The 17,998-nt window shown below is 44.0% G+C and overlaps 1 pseudogene; it reads left to right on the top strand.

Moving 5' to 3' along the window:
• The first annotated feature begins 12,538 nt into the window (after positions 1-12,538).
• On the top strand, positions 12,539-15,956 carry LOC119862941 (annotated as a pseudogene).
• The last annotated feature ends 2,042 nt before the right edge of the window (positions 15,957-17,998 follow it).

Genomic DNA, 17,998 nt, shown 5'->3' with positions numbered 1-17,998 from the left:
CCTTTCAGCCACAGCATCATACTGGGAGATCACAATGAATTGGTTGTGAGTTCAATGGAGTTTTTCAAACAACTAACAAAAACGTCCAAAGCATAGGACTTGGTGGGAAGGGGATTTCAACTGTCCAGACATCTGTTGGGAAAATAACACCACAGGGCACAGATTATGCAATAAGTTATTGGAATGTATTGGAGACAATGTTTTTGTTCCAGAAGGTGGAGAAAACTACTAGGGGAGAGGCAGTTCTAGGCTTGATTTTGACAAACAAGGAGGAACTGGTTGAGAAATTGAAAATGGAAGGCAACTTGGGGGAAAGTGATCATGAAATGATAGAGTTCATGATTCTAAGGAATGGTAGAAGGGAAAACAGCAAAATAAAGACAGTGGATTTCAAGAAGCAAACTCAGGGAGTTGGTAGGTAAGATCTCATGGGAAGCAAGTCTAAGGGGAAAAACAGTAGAAGACATCTGACAGTTTTTCAGGGAGACATTATTAAAGGCACAGGAGCAAACTATCCCACCGTGAAAGAAAGACAGGAAGTATGGCAAGAGATCACCCTACCTTAAACAGGAGGTCTCGAATTATCTAAAAATCAAAAAAGAGTCCTAAAAAAGTGGAAACAAAGTCAAATTACAAAGGAGGAATATAAACAAATAACACATGTATGTAGGGGCAAAATTAGTAAGGCAAAGGCACAAAATGAGATCAAACTAGCTAGAGACATAAAGAGTAACAAGAAAACATTCTACAAATATATTAGAAGCAAGAGGAAGACCAAGGACAGGGTAGGCCCATTACTAAATGAAGAGGGAAAAACAATAACAGAAAATATGGTAATGGCAGAAGTGCTAAATGACTTCTTTGTTTTGGTTTTCACCAAGAAGTTTACCATAGAGAATGACAGTGAAAATTGGGTAGGTTCAAATGGTAAAATAGGGAAAGAACAAGTTAAAAGTTACTTAGACAAGTTAGATGTCTTCAAGTCACCAGGGCCTGATGAAATGCATTCTAGAATACTTAAGGGATGGCTGAGGAGATATCTTAATCATTAGCTATTATCTTTGAAAAGTCATGGAAGACAGGGGAGATTTCAAAAGACTGGGAATGAGCACATATAGTGCCTATATTTAAAAGGGGAAACAAGGGCAATCCAGGCAGTTACAGGCCAGTCAGTGTAACTTCTGTACCAGGTAAGATAATGGAGCAAATAAATAAGGAATCAATTTGCAACCATCTAGAAGATAATAAGGTGATAAGTGATAGTCAGCATGGATTTGTCAAGAACAAATCATGTCAAACCAACCTGATAGCTTTCTTTGACAGGGTAACAAGCCTTATGGATGGGGGGAAGAGGTAGATGTGGTATATCTAGACTTTAATAAGGCTTTTGATACAATCTTGCATGACCTTCTCATTAAGAAACTAGGGAAATGCAACCTAGATGGAGCTAATGTAATGTGGGTGGATAACTGGTTGGAAAACTGGAAAACTGTTCCCAGAGAGTAGTTATCAATGGTTCACAGTCAGGCTGGAAGGGCATAACAAGTGGGGTTCCGCAGGGATCAGTTCTGGGTCTGGTTCTTTTCAATGTCTTCATCAATGATTTAGATCATAGCATAGAGAGTACACTTATTACATTTGCAGATGATACCAAGCTGGGAGGGGTTGCAACTGCTTTGAAGAATAGAATGAAAATTCAAAATGATCTGGACACACTTAAGAAGGAACAATCAGTTGCACACATACAAAATGGGAAATGACTACCAAGGAAGGAGTTCTGAGGAAAGGTATATAGGGGTCATAGTGGACCACAGGCTAAATATGAGTCAACAGTGTACCGCTGTTGCAAAAAAAGCAAATATCATTCTGGGATTTATTAGTAGGTATGTTGTAAGCAAGACACGGAAGTAATTCTTCCATTCTACTCATCAAACAAAGCTTATTACAATTAAAAATACAAGACTGGCCACAAATACTGGACCGTGCAGCCATTTAAAAACAAATACAGGAGCAAAAAGTCCATTGTTTTTACAATCTGCTACATTTAATAAGGTTTCAAGTTTAAATCGTAATAACAATACAAGCCTTCATAGCATTATGGACATCCCAAGGTACATGCAAAATCCAGTCAAAGTGTACTATGCCAACAGTATGGGAACGTTGGTAAATAATACTTACGTACCGCATTATCCCACCGTGCACCTAGTGACTTAAACTGTCCTAGAAACTAATCAGGCTTGTTGTACAAAACATAATGGATGGTGGCTGTGTAAATGCTGTGCTACAATTAATACCAATAACACAAAAAGAGGCTGGGCCTGATTGTTACAAAAAGAATTAATCAGTGAGCTGGTACAAATACAAGATGGGGTGAGTGTTCTGGGCTATTCCGATTTTTCTATACATGGAAATATTTGTTCTGAAATCAATAGAGAATTTTGTGTGCAAGTCACTAGTTCTGTCCAAATCGAAACCCATGCCTTTTGGCCAACAAGTAGTGCCACTGAAATTATTACTCCTTCTGGCAACCTACAAGATTTATTGATTAAATTGTTTCCCCAGCTGGAGTGATTACAATTTGACATACATGACTTGGTGGTAAGAACCAAGGAATCCTTAATACCCACAGTTCATCTTATCCAACAACAAAGCAAAGAAGTAGCAAGAGAGGGGGAAACACCTTGGTGGGCAATTCCAGAGGATGTCGCTCTATACCCAATAGTCTGAACACTTGTAACGCTGATGGAAATACAAGCCATAGCAGTAATTGCACTGATGGGAAGGTGTTGCTATCTGCAGCCTCAAACCAAAAAAGCCAAATTACAACACCGGGTTCAGAAAGGAATGGAACTAGCTATCAACACTGCCACAGTAATTAATAATCATTATAAGGTATAATCAAATGCTTATTAATGTTTTAAAAAACAAATGCTTGTACTTATGCAGTTTGTAAGGGCTATTGGACATCTGTATACTTGGATACTCTGTGAGGCGTTTTGAACCAAAAGTGTCCTATGAGAAATGTTTAAGGTACAAACATATATTATTATATATGCATTTACATCTATGTCTACATACCAACTAATGACATTACTCATCTAGTATCATGTGTCACAAGTTATATAGGGAATATATTTCTGGTATTTAACTATCCAAAAAAATCATGTAATCTCCTAATATTCTATAAGATATAAGAACAATCCACTTATAATCCTGAACAAAGTCCATTTCATCGACCACCAACTAAGTATAAAGGCCTCTTCATGTCACCCACAGCTTATCAGAGCAAAACTCTACAGCCTCCTCCTCAGGCATGGTCCCGGGCCTAACATTCACAGGTCCACTATGAGAAACTAAAAACAATTAAAAAATAAAATCTGTCCATCAGTTGTATGAGGAAATGTGCAAACTGAGGGGCAGATGGGGCATGAATGTGTGGACAGGAAAGTTAGGTAGCCTTATAACAGCGTTTAGCCACGGGGCCATCTTCAGTCCGTGCATTATGGTTTTCCGGGATGATGGGCCAACATCCTCCTTATAAAAAGACAAAAAGTGGGGGAATGTAGTCGGAAGAGAGCCTGAGACATAAGCCTGGGCCAAAGAAGTAGTGAAAGCTTTACTGATATAGAGCCAAGACAAGCTGTGAGCAAGAGGCAGGACCTGCTCACAGAATCTGGCAAGAACAGGGCGGATACTGCAGAAATACACGTTCCTAAGGAGTTCTGGGCACAGAGCACTCACGCAAACACATCCCGATATCAAGTGGTACCAGAATATCCCGATACGAGGATGGTTATAAAAAGATAACAGGAACACGCTGACCCCTCCTAAAAGATAAGGTCAGGATGACAGTACATGATAAAGATGTTTTGATCAAACCAACTTACTACCCACATCAGGGGGCAGTAATTAACGATGTCAGAGGGCAGTACATAACTTGTTTGTATTGGGTACTAGGATGTATCTCAGAGGGAATGTCTTTGTCTAGTCTAGGGAGGAATGGAAAGCCCCGTCGTTCACTGAGCTGGTCCATTGTTATGGGAATACCTGTACTAGTGGTCTGGTAGAATCTGTGGGATACAAATACTGTGCTTCGTCAACAATAAACCTGACCTGGTACCTTCCTACCTTGGTGTATCTTGTGGTCATAGGGCGGTTCGCTCGAGGTTTCCTATGCCAGCTGTCTGCGCAGAGCTGGGGGGGAAAACTGCTCTGGCTCTGCTTCCAGAACTGACTGCTCCCTGAGATGCTTCTCTGACACCTCTGGCTCTGGCCAACACTGCCATGCTCCCAGCTCATCCCGGCCCTCTGGTCTCTCCTTATCTCGGCCCCACTGTGGACCAGGCAGCCCCAGCACACATGGAGGATGGAACCCCTGACCCCCCCCAGCCTCCTGACTCCCTCATTTTCCTGCCTGCCTTGTCTATCAGGCTTACCGGGAGCATTAACCTCTCCCCATTGCCCCTGGATTCTGTCAGTCTCAGGGGCCTGGTTTCCCATTGACCCTTCCTCTTCCTTTTGGTACTAGGAGCTGGCCAAACAAAAATCCTCACTGCATTTCTGTGAGGGGCCAAAAGTCCCATTACATTATCCCTGGCTAAAATTCTGCCACAGCCAGAGTGTTCACACTAGCACATCTGGGCCCAATATTAACAACATTTACCAGCATTATATACATTGATTAATATTAATAATGATTAAGAGCATTTCATATATTAAACCTCCCATGTGCACTTTATACTATACATGACAATATTCATTAAAACATGACATAGTACAATCACATAATCATCTCTAAGTTTAACAGGCAGTACACCCTTAGCAGTTCTCTGGCACCTTCTTAAGACTGGTGACTCATTACCCATACTTTCTATTGCCCTGTCCCTGGGTAACACTAGATCAATTTGAAGGATCTGCCCATTGTCATCATACTTTGAGTTTGCCACACTGGTTTCAGTCTCCCCAGGACATGCTGCTCTATGCCTCCATGAGCCCTGGTCAGACTAAAAGTCCCACGTTTTGTTTTGTCCCTATGTGCTACTCTCTCAGGACTGCCTCGTTCAGGCTGCATAGTGCAAACCGGCAGTTTGGGATAGTTGTGAGTGACCACTATGAGGGCTTTGACTCCCACTTCTCCTGCAGTTTATTATGTCTCTGGAGTTTGTAGTTAGGAACTGGTACACAGTTACTAGGTCTGATGAGAGACACATTAGACTTGTGATCATAAGTCCTTTTGCTACTTTGGTCTGTGTTTTTAGTTGTACTGTGAGCAACTTCACTGGCTGTCTTTGGCCTGTTATGGACCCCTTTGAGACACTCATTAAAAGTGGTCACCTCATCCTTAGAAAAGACTTCTTGATGCTTCTCTGGCAATGCCCTTAAGTTAGCTCCCTTCGCAGGAACTATCCCTTGGGGCACCGCTTGAACTAGAACTGGCACTCTCCCACCACATCTTTCTTGAGGAATGGTAACTTGTTCTCCCTTCTCCCTCCTTGTCACCCGCAGCTCGTTGCCATTCTCTTCAAATGTGATCTTCACCTGAGGAACCATCTCCCTCAGGCTGGTGCACCTCTGCAGTTCTGTTTTGAAGAAGCAACTCCACAGCCTTCACACTTCAGTTTAGAAGGCTCACTGGTGCTCTTCCTTTGATGACATTAGTCAGTACATTGGCTGGCAGGACCCCTTTAAGTAGTCTGGACACAGATGTAGGCTCTACAAGCACTCGAGATCCACTGATATTTCCTGAAAAAAGAAAAGGAGTACTTGTGGCACCTTAGAGATTAACAAATTTATTAGAGCATAAGCTTTCGTGAGCTACAGCTCACTTCATCGGATGCATTCGTAGCTGTAGCTCATGAAAGCTTATGCTCTAATAAATTTGTCAGTCTCTAAGGTGCCACAACTACTCCTTTTCTTTTTGCAAATACAGACTAACACGGCTGCTACTCTGAAACCTGTGATATTTCCTGGTACCCCGCAGCGTTCATCAGGGGACATGATAAAATTTTACAAATATTTAAAAGGTTGTTTCAAGGAGGAGGGAGAAAAATTGTTCTCCTTAATCTCCAAGGATATCACAAGAAGCAATGGGCTTAAATTGCTGCAAGGGAGGTTTAGGTTGGACATTAGGAAAAATTTCCTAACTGTCAGGGTGATTAGCACTGGAATAAACTGCCTAGGGAGGTTGTGGAATCTCCATCGTTGGGGACTTTTAAGAGCAGGTTGGACAAACACCTGCCAGGGATGCTCTAGAACATACTTAGTCCTGCCATGAGTGCAAGGGACTGGACTAGATGACTCTTGAGGTCCCTTCCAGTCCTATGATTCAATGTTTAGTTTAGAAAAGGGGAGATTAAGAAGGGATATGATAGCGGTCTTCAAATATATGAAAAGCTGCCATAAAAAAGATGGAGAAAAGTTGCTCTTTCTTGCCACAGAGGGCAGAACAAGAGTCAGTGGGTTCAAACTACAGCAGAGCAGATTTAGATTAAATCTCAAGAAAAACTTGCTAAGTGTAAACCCAGCTGAGGAATGGACCAGATGCCTCGGGAGGTCATGGAAGCTCCTTCCCTGGAGGTTTTCACAAGGTGGCTGGATAGCCATCTATCTTGGGTGGTTTAGACACAACAAATCCTCCATCTTGGCAGGGGTTAAATTTGCTGACCCTTGCGGTCCCTTCTTCCCCTGTGGGTCTATGATTCTATGTGCTCCTCAGCACCGTAAGCTTTCCCCCAGCCCTTAGTTTAAAAAAAATCCTCAATCACCTTTTTATTTTTACATGCCACCAGTCTGGTTCCATGTTGGTTAAGGTGGAGCCAACCCTTCCTATGTAATCTCCTTCTTTCCAAAAATTTCCCCCAGTTCTTAATAAATCTAAACAATTCCTCCCTCGTCTCATCCACACATTGAGATCCAGCAGCTCTGTCTCTCTGCCTGGCCCTGCGGGTGGAACTGGAAGCATTTCAGAGAATGCTGCTATGAAGGTCCTGGATCTTAATCTCCTGCCTTCCAGGCTAAATTTGGCCTCCAGGATCTCTCTCCTACCTTTCTCTCTGTTACTGGCACCTAAGGTACCACGACCACCAGCTTCTCCCCAACACTACACATAAGTGTGTCTAGACATCTTGCTAGATCTGCTACCTTCACACAACCCAGGCAATTCACCATGTATTGTTCTGGATTATCACAAACCCAGCTATCTATATTTCTAATGGTCGAATCCCCACTACAGTTACTGCTTGGTAAGGTTTGCCAAAACTGAAGCTCTTTGGGATGACATGACAGAGGGCTGGCTCAGAAGTTCATGCCCAGCACCTTGTCATACTATCCTAATTGGCAATGATTTCTTCTGTATAGCTCGGGGCGTTAAGAGTAATCTTGCACCAAGAAGGAACAATCTGCTGGGACCCCAGAGGGAAAGGATAAAGTCCCAGGAAGTGCTGAAAGAATGAGAGAGCATCTCCTTGATTCCTCTGCAGCAGGGAGAAGCTGCATGCTTCCGGAGGTGCAGGTGGTTGAGACCAGCTCCTGCCCTGAAGTTGAAGGTGACATCTACTTAGTGTGGGAGAAGTGTCAGGGAGAAAAATGTCCAGATTCAGTTTAGCAAGAGGAAAAATCCTATGCTCTGGAGCAAAGGAAGATGTCTTCCAGAGGGGAGCCCAGAGAAGGGTGATGGAATCATATAAACCACTGAGGGAGGATTTGAGGGTTCCTTTAACACTGCAGCTGGAGGCAACACCACCTCAGAAAGAGCTGCGGGGTGTAGTGCCTACAGATGAGAAAACTTTCCAGGCTTTTAGCTTGGAGCCTTTCACCACTGAACAGAGGATAGAGAGCATTGGGTATGCATGTGGCAGGGCTCAGGAGGAAACTGGGGGAGGACAGAAATGTCCCCTCACTGACCACAAAGGGGAGGATGCCCAGGACAGAATGGCTGATTCAGCATCTGTGCACCCAGGCACCCAACCTGTGCCTCAGGCTTTGAAAAGGAACTGTAGACAGAGGGATGACGGAGGGTACCCAAATCCAGCTCTCCATTTTTCAGGACTTTGTTCCTGACGTGCTTGTGAAAACTAACTCTGTCTCTGTAAAACAGGACATAGATCCTACTGAACAAAGGGTTGTCTGTGAAAATGCTGATGACCCACCTGGCAGAGGGGAGGAAGAAATATCCTGGGCTGGTAAGAAGGCAGTTGTGAAAGAGCTGCTGGGAAAGACACACCTCTTAGCCCAGAGAGCACAGATCACAACCCTCTGGGAAAGGGGTGGGAAAGTCCCAGTGCTGGGAGTGGGGAGCACAGGAAAGCCAGAGCGGAGAGGTGGATTGTTTGAATGAGCATAACCCTGGTGTTGGGAAGCAGCGCCACAGAGCTCCAGCCAACATGCAAAGTCCCTTTACATCCTTACCTCGCCAGACCCTGGTATGCAAAGACCCCAAGATGACCTTCAACTGAAATCCCTGCTGAAAGGGACACTGAGAGGAAAGGAAACACAGTAAATAAACACATGGTAAGGTTCAGGGAGGAGTTGAAAGACACAATGGGTATTGAACAAACCAAACTGTACAAGCAGAAGGCTTGGTATTATAAAAAATACTTGAAAACACCTACCTGTGATAAAAGATTTGGTGTTATTGTTAAATCTCATGATGCAAAGTTTGAAGCAAATGATAAATATTACAATAAAGAGTTTGGTACTGACAGTAAATCCTATGAAAAGGATGTGTAACATGCATGATTTTGGGGAAAAGCTTTTGGACATGCTAGGAGTAGTAAAGAAGAAGCTCTATGGAGATAGGGCTTCTCACCTAACACCTGTAAACAGGCTCAAAGCTTGTCACAGCAGGGAAACCATAATACACCTAAAAAGAACAGGAGGACTTGTGGCACCTTTGAGACTAACAAATTTGTTAGAGCATAAGCTTTCATGGGCGACAGCCCACTTCATCGGATGCATAGAATGGAACATAGAGTAAGAAGACAGATAATGTAAAGGAAAATTCTAACAGGCCTAAACTTCTAGGCCTAAAACTTTGGTCAAGCTAACTGTGCGTATAACTTGTGTATAACTGTGTGTATGAACACAGGTTTCAGAGTAGCAGCCGTGTTAGTCTGTATTCGCAAAAAGAAAAGGAGTACCGGTGGCACCTTAGAGACTAACAAATTTATTAGAGCATAAGCTTTCGTGAGCTACAGCTCACTTCATCGGATGCATGTGTGTATGAAGCATAAGAAGAGAGTGAGGAAAATTCCATTAAGGGGCAATTGCAACAGCACAGCTTAAAATATGTAACCACAACTGCTAAAAGTTAAAAAAAAAACATTAACCGTAAAGGACACACCCCTGTCAATAACAGGAAAAGCTTGTTTTTCCTAAATTCCAAGTAAGGCAAAGCTACTGTTGAAGCTTGCACTATATGCCAAATAAGGAAAATGTTGTTAAAGAAAGTGGGTTTGGCAAATTTTGGTTTTCAGCAATATAAGCTCCTGTATTTCTGTTTACGTCAGAGCAGCTCCAGCTGACTCTCCCTGTTTGTGCATGCTTAAATAAAGAAGCCTCAGGCTTTGTTCTGGTCCAAACACAACGTGTGGTTAATTTTTCCACGACAATATATACATACAGAGAAGGTGGAAGTTGTCATAGAAACTGTAAGAGGCTAATTAATTAAGATGAGCTATTATCAGCATGAGAAAAAAACTTTTGTAATGATAATCAAGATGGCCCATTTAGACAGTTGACAAGAAGGTTTGAAGATACTTAACATGGGGAAATAGATTCAATATGTGTAATGACCCAGCCACTCCCAGTCTCTATTCAAACCCAAGTTAATGGTATCTAGTTTGCATATTAATTCAAGCTCAGCAATTTGTCTTTGGAGTCTGTTTTTGTGGAAGGGGAAACTGAGGCATATCACTGCATTACATTGGTGAATATCTGTATTGAATTACTACCAGTTGCAAAAGCACAGTGGTTAACAATGCTGCAAAGATACAAAGACAGGTTTTCTCACAACCCAGAAAAGCCACACACAACTTTTGAAGAACACATGGGGAAAACACTACAATGCTTACAACTCTTGTGAGTTGCATGTTCAAAATTTAAACAGGGCCTTGGGCACACTGCTTTCGCACTAGTCAGTGACTAACACACCTGCAGTAAACTCAAGAGGGGAGCTGTGATATTCTGCACCTCAAAGCACCATCCTGACATCCTCATAAAGTAACTCCTCACTTAACGTTGTAGTTATATTCCTGAAAAATGTGATTTTATGCAAACTGATGTTAAGCGAATCCAATTGCCCCATAAGAATTAATGTAAATTGGGAGGGGCGGGGGGCAGGGGGCGGTTAGGTGCCAGGATTTTTTTTTTTGCCAGACAAAAGACATTATATGCGTATACAGTATAAGCTTTAAGCAATTTTAAACAAACAGTTTAATATTGTACCCAGCAATGAGTGACTGTGAAGCCTGGTTGAGGTAGCGGAGTAAGAGGGTGGCCTATTTCCCAGGGAATTCCTTGCTGCTAAATGATAAACTAGCACTCGGCTGAGCCCTCAGGAGTTAGCACGTCGCTGTTACTGTCGCCTCACACTCTACAAGGCAGCATGGGCTGACGCAGGAGGGAGGAAACACAATAGACGAAGGGCAGGGGCTGCAAACACTTCCCTGCAAAAAACGAACGTGATGATGAAGCCCACGCTATCCCACTGGAGCGTGCCACTCTGTCCTCCTGATGGCACCTGCACAGCCACACAGGTGCTGACTTTCCAAAGTGCTGGGGGGGGTCTGCATGAGTGAAAGAGAGAGATGTGGGTTGCCCCTTTAAGTACGCTGATCCCACTCCCAGTACGCTGCCCTTTTAATCAGATCAGCAAGTTCAGAGAGGAAGCAGCTGCTTTCAGCATGCTCCCTCCTTTCTGTGCCTGAGCCCTGTCCCCCCTCCTCTGCTTTGTGGGGCGGGGGGGCAGGCGCAGGGGGACATCCTGATATCAGCACCCCTCTCCCCCCATCCCTCGCAGCCAGCAAGCAGGAGGCTCCTGGGAGCAGCTCCAAGGCAGAGGGCAGGAGCAGCAGGGCAGTGGCAAATTTAGGGAAGCTTCTGCCCCCCCTTCTCATCCCCACGAGGCGGGGCTGCTCCTCCAGAGAACCCTGCAAGCAGAGGACAGAGCTGGCAGCCAAAGGACATTATAAGGGAAAATTGCGCAATTTTAAATGAGCCTGTTCTCTGATAGATCAGCAATGTAACAAGGATACAGCATGAAGCGGGACAACGTCAAGTGGGGCGCTACTTTATGTGCCACAGTGATGTGATGATGAAGTGTTTTCTGTAAAGTATGTCACGTATGGTTTCAATGGAAAAGTTTTGATTTGTTAAATAGGATGACTGTATTTGTATGCATGTATCTTTTTTGTACCTAAAATTATGACGATTACCTATATACCAGTATTTCAAATGTGTTTGTCCCTGGGTAACATCCACCCACAGACTAACAGGGCTGCTACACTGACACCATCCACAAGGTAGTTTACATCCAGTATAGCCAGAACATTGTGGATGCACCGTTCAAGACAATGGCCCATTAAGAAACATGATAGGCTTTAGAAGAAGTTTATGCCCACCTGATGGACTTTCCTGTGAATGTTCTAGCCAGGATATGGGTGATGATCCCTGTCAAGGTTACTTCCCCACGCTGAACTCTAGGGTACAGATGTGGGGATCTGCACAAAAGACCCCCTAAGCTTATTCTTACCAGCTTTAGGTTAAAAACTTCCCCAAGGTACAAACTTTGCCTTGGCCTTGAACACTATGCTGCCACCACCAAGCATTTAAACAAAGAACAGGGAAAGAGCCCACTTGGAGACGTATTCCCCCAAAATATCCCCCCAAGCCCTATACCCCCTTTCCTGGGGAAGGCTTGATAAAAATCCTCACCAATTGGTACAGGTGAACACAGACCCAAACCCTTGGATCTTAAGAACAAATATTTTCCACTGAATGAATCCGATGAAGTGAGCTTTAGCTCACGAAAACTTATGCTCAAATAATTTGTTAGTCTCTAAGGTGCCACAAGTACTCCTTTTCTTTTTAGTATGATGATAGTTACTGATGAGAATTACTGATCTCTGATCCCTGTGTGCTTGCAGAAAGTGTTTGTATCTCCCCTCAGGCATCTTTCTCCAGATCTGTCTGCCTAATATCTTCCCATTCATCCTGGGAATTTACAGGGCATGAAACCCTATGGAGACCTAAGCATTATCCCTAGTTTTCTTAATCAACGATAATTTTTAAATATTCACAAATTCACAGAGCAGCCAATTCCTCTCTGACTCAGCGGAGAGCCCAAGAGTTCTCATCTCCCTTTGGGAACGTCCCTTAATTACTGTTTACTCCTAAAGCTGAATAAATAGCACAGAAGGACAGAAATGAAAAGAGACATTGGCTTGAGTGTCTCTGGTGTCCAACCTGTTTGCATCCAGATGCCGTTTCTCTGCTAGAGGCTGAACTCTCCCCACTGGGACTACACAGAGCTATATTATAAATGGTGCACACCCCAGTGTTAGCTCTCGGTGTGGGATGTTGCTGCAGAGGTGGAGTGAGAGAGGTGTGGGATACAGCTACCTGAGAGTGAAGAATTCACAGGTACTCAGAATTCGGTCTCAGAATTCACAGGTACCATCTCTTGCTGAGGAGCTCACCTGCTCGACAAACCCAGTGTAACATAGGCATGATGGGAGAGAGAGTAAGTCTGTGGTCCTTTCCGCTCTGCATGGCCATTAAACATCCCAGAGCCCTTGCCACAGGCGATGAGTTTGCTCCATTATCATTGGCCAAAATGTGCCTCTTTCCTCTACCTCCCTGGCTGATGATCTCCAGCCCCAAGGTGGCTGAATTTCAGTGGCACAGTGTAACCTTCAGGATGAAAGTTGTTTGCAGATGGACAAAACAAGGTCAAATTCTGAGTTTGCTCAGGCCTCACTAAGACAAAACTCCCATTGGAGTAAGAACAGAGTAAAGACCTCAGGAGCCAGCTGTGTGTAAATGCACAGACACTTCCACCTCCTCCTCTTGCATTTCAGGGCTCTGGCTGTTAACGGGGGATGGGCAGGTTGGGGACAGACTGTTACCTGACTTTTATCTGCTATAAGGCATGGAGGTGTTAGGGCTCCTCACTGGAACAATTCTAAGAATGTTTCAACATGGGCAAGACATGTTTTATCCTAGCTTCATTCGAGAAGTTGGCAGAACTGTTATGCCTGAAATTTTCAAAAAACAATTCAGCTGCAAGCAGACACCCTGCATGGGAAATTTCAGGCCAAAAGATTAAAGTTTGGCAAATGTATAAGGAAATGAAAATGTGGTCTCCTAATTGAATGTCAGACAGCCTTAACTAATGGTGGTGTTACCAGTGATTTTCTATTTCCTTCCAGATCATGGATGAAAAAATTGAATAGCATCGGGTTTGGAACTGATCCCTGGAGAACCCCATTAGTAAAAGCCCCATACACTGACAATGGCCCATTGACAACTGCTTTCTGAGATCAGTCAGTTAGCCAGTTTTTAGTCCATTTAACATGTGCTCTGTTGATATTGTATATTGTTCATTTTTATCTGAATATTTTCTCCTACTAAATAAAATACCTCGGAGAAATCTAAGTCTGTTGCATATGCGTGATTCCCTTCATCAACCAAACATATACTCTCATTAAAGGATGAAATCAGGTTTATTTCACAAGTTCGGTTTTCCATAAACCATGTGGTTGACTGGCATTAATTATATTCCTAGACTTTTTTTAACGAATCCCATATCAGCTTCCTAACCTTGCACATCTGTTTTTTTAAATGTTCTCTTTATTTTTTTCATAATTTATGTTTCACGCAGAACTGTCCTTATTTGCCTTTTTTTATTTTTTGGCTCTGTTGCTGCCTGATTGTCTACTTCTGGTTCCAAAAGAGACGTGCTGTGGATTGGTCAGTTCATAAGTCTGGTGTTTGTAACTCTAAAGTTCTACTGTAGATAACTTTTTAAAGCAGTGGTCCACAATCTTTCTGTGGGAATAGCATATTCCTACTCCCAGAAGACTGTGGCGGGCGCCAGACACCCCGCCACCGAAACGCCGCTGAGAAGCGGCAGCGACAAGAAGCGTCACCACCGAAATGCCGCCGAGAAATGGCAATGCTTCTTGACAGCATTTCGGCAGGCGGTTCTCCGGTGGCCGTGCTCAGCGGTGGCATTTCAGTGGCACGGTGTCCTATGGGCGCACACAACTGCCCCGGCTGGTGCTATTGCGCCCACGGCACTGCGTTGGGGACCCCTGGTTTAAGCCTTCCTTGACTGTTAATGGACTCAGAGGTGTTTCAGCACTTTAGAAGATATGAGTACTTCATACTGCTTCTTTCTGAATGAAAAACAAAAATATTTCTCGAACACATCTACTTGAACACATGCAAAATTAACAAGTTTCCTTTCTCCCTCTAGTAATTGTTCTAAAGCTTTTATAAGATTTCTTTTGTTCTTAATATTCTTAATAACTTCCTTTTTGTTATCCTTAGCCCTGCCCAGCATGGATTTTTCCATAATGTTTTTAATGTCACTTATCAATTTTCACAATTTCCTATTTGTATTACTTGGTACTTTCCATTTTCCACATTTGTTATATGTTGCTGCTGGTGCCTATGCAAGCTTCCCACACCATGATGGGTAAGAATTATTGACACAAGGAGCACCATAAAATATGGACTTGGCATTAGTAGGGTTAGTTGTTCATAATTCATTTATTTGAATAATGAAAATGTCAATTTTCAGTGTGTGAAGAGTGACCAATCCACTTCCCTCATGAGAACAGTCTCCCACAGTACATGTAGTGTCTCTTATTAACATTGTCTCTCCATTCAGGCATTTGTATTGTGACCCTCACCCTAGACAGATACAGGAAGTCAGGGGGACGTATGGTACATGCAGGAGACACCGTTCTGCCTCAGAGTTGGACACTTTCTTCCCTACTCCATGTCAGATTCCAACACAACCCACTTCACTAACCCCTCCACCTTCATCCTGCTGGGCATTCCTGGACTGGAGGAAGCCCATGTCTGGCTCTTTATCCCTTTCTGCACCATGTATGCAATAGCCGTATTGGGGAACTCCACCATCCTGTTCATCGTGAAGATGGAGCTGAGCCTCCATGTCCCCATGTACTATTTCCTCTGCATGCTGGCCGTCACCGACCTGGTCCTGTCCACATCCACCCTACCCAAAATGCTGAGCATCTTCTGGTTCAATTTCAGGGAGATCAATTTCAGTGCCTGCCTAACCAACCTGTACTTGATTCACTGCTTCTCAGCAATGGAGTCTGGGATCTTCGTGGCCATAGCTGTTGATCGCTATGTGGCCATCTGCCATCCCCTGAGACATTCCAACATCCTGACAAACCCTATGGTGACCAAGATCGGTCTGGCCATTTTGCTGCAGGGTGTCATGCTTGCACTGCCCTATCCCTTCCTGGTGAGGCAATGGCCATACTGCAAAACCAACATCATCCCCCATACACACTGCGAGCACATGGCTGTGGTGAAGCTGGCCTGCACTGACACCAACTACCATCAATAGTTACTATGGTCTCTTTGTGCTATTTTGTGTGTTTTGTCTGGATGTGTTTTTTATTACAATGTCCTATACCCAGATCCTCAGGGCCATCTTCAGCCTCCCTACAAAGGATGCCCAGCTCAAGACATTTGGGACTTGCTTCTCCCACCTCTGCATCATCTTAGCCTTCTACCTCCCCGGTCTCTTCCCATCCCGCATGTCCCGGTTTGGCCAGAATATGGCTGTGCATTTCCATGTTCTCATTGCCAGTGTGTACCTCCTGGTTTCCCCTATGATAAACCCCATCATCTACGGAGTGAGGACCAAACAGATCCAGGACAGGCTGCTCCGTCTCTTTACTCATAAAGGGACCTAAATTTTCTCCTGGTGCTCTGGCTCTCAGACCAAGCTCTGTACCCAGCTGTCTGGTGATATGGTGCTGAGCCCTCTTCCCTGAATCACTGACTGGACAGTCAAAGTGACAAACTGGGGAATCAGTCTGTGTACATCTCATTCACACATAGGGTTGCCACATTCTAATTGTAATTATAATTGTAACTGGACACCTGAGGCCTTCTCCCTGACCTGTCCCTTTGCCCAAGGACCCACCCCTGTTCCACATCTTCCCTGAAGGCCCAACCCACTTCTCTGCCTTTTCCTGCAATGTCATGCCTCTGTCACTTTCTCCCCCCTCCCCTGTCACTTGCTGTGTTATCTTCACCTCCCTCCCGCACAGTCCTTTCCTGCTGGAAATTTTATGATTTGCTGAATATGATTATCCTATTTGTGTGCATGTGTCATTGCTGTATCAGAAGTTGTGAATATTGACTATGTATCTGTATTTCAAAATGTAGTTATGCCTAGGGAACCCCCACTAGACAATATGATTTCAGTCTAGATAGCTGAGTGGGGAAGATCCTATATAGTGCAATGAGCCATTTGGAAAAACAATAGGCCTTAGAAGAAATTTATACCCCATCTGAGGAGCCTTCCTCAGGATGCTACAGAGAGGCTCCATGCAATGGCTGCCATGATTCTACAAGAACATGTGATATGGCTACATGCCTATAGACTCAATCTTGGGATGTCAGTGTTTTTACACAGACCAGTCTGGGAACCTAGCTTTAAAATAAATGGTTCACATCATACGCAAAAGCTATATAAGGCAGGGAGTGACTTCGTCTAGTTTTGTTCACTCCCCTCCCAAGAAGACTCCTGGAAACACCAGAGGAACAAAGACTGAATGGGGGAAGTGCTGGACCAGGCTAAAGGGATGTTTAGCCTGTGAATGGAACACCTGGGGCTTCCAAGTTGTAAAGCAAGTGCAGCTGGCCCCACAAGAATCTGCTGCCTACTTGTATCATCTCTTAGGGTGAGAATATGTTATTTATAACTAATCTGTTTAGCATTTTAAATTTAGTTTGTGTGTTTTGTTTATTTTCTAGGTAATCTGCTTTAATCTCTTTGCTATACCTTATAGTCATTTAAAATCTATCTTTTGTAGTTAATACATTTGTTTTACTTTATCTAAACCAGTGTGGGAGTCATAATTCAGGGGCAAAAGGCTGCTATATATTCCTCTCCATATTGAGAATGGGGGCAAATTTTATGAACTTGCACTGTACAGTTCCCTGTGCAATGCAAGATCGTATAATTTGGGTTTATACTCCAGAGGGAGTTTGTGCCTGAGAAGCTGGAAGGTGCCCTAGGTTCAGCCTTCTCAGGCAGGGGCTGGTCAGAGAGCCTGTCTACGCGTGACAGCTCGGTGTATCCCTACCCGTAAGTACGCTGGTTAAAGTACAGGCTGAAGCCTGGAGGACTTTACAGCTTGCCACAGCAGTACAGTAAGCCCAGGCTGGTCGGTGGGGGGGCTGAGTGGTACCCCAGTTCCAAGTGGCACTCTGGGGGAACCCATCATAGCTGTATAAAAGCAGCTGAGGGTTGGAATCAGGATTGTGAGGCAGGCGGGGTATATTGTGCATCATACAGCTTGTGGGCCCTAAAGCTCAGTTGCAAAATCCTGAAAGAAAAGACCATTGTGTGGCTTATTTCTTTAGGTTTCAGAGTAGCAGCCGTGTTAGTCTGTATTCGCAGCCGATGAAGTGAGCTGTAGCTCACGAAAGCTTATGCTCAAATAAATTTGTTAGTCTCTAAGGTGCCACAAGTACACCTTTTCTTTTTATTTCTTTAGCTTTCAGCTCCTTTTGGCTCCTCCTGGCTGGGGGTCTGTAGCAGGCAGGGTCCCTGCAATGGGGATGGGCTGAGCCCCAGGCCTCAGAGGTATGACAAGGGATGAGGTATGAAGATAGGAGGACAACAGCAGAGAGAGGTGGAAGGATAAGCCCCTGCATTAGCTGGAAAAGAGGGATGCTAGACAGAGGCTGGGGTGGCTTTAGTAACTGACAGAGGGAGAGATAG

The sequence above is a fragment of the Dermochelys coriacea genome, chromosome 1 (assembly GCF_009764565.3).
Source record: "Dermochelys coriacea isolate rDerCor1 chromosome 1, rDerCor1.pri.v4, whole genome shotgun sequence".
Taxonomy (NCBI): Eukaryota; Metazoa; Chordata; order Testudines; family Dermochelyidae; genus Dermochelys; species Dermochelys coriacea.
Note: the sequence above shows the minus strand (reverse complement) of the source record. Positions and strands in the feature narration are given on the sequence as shown.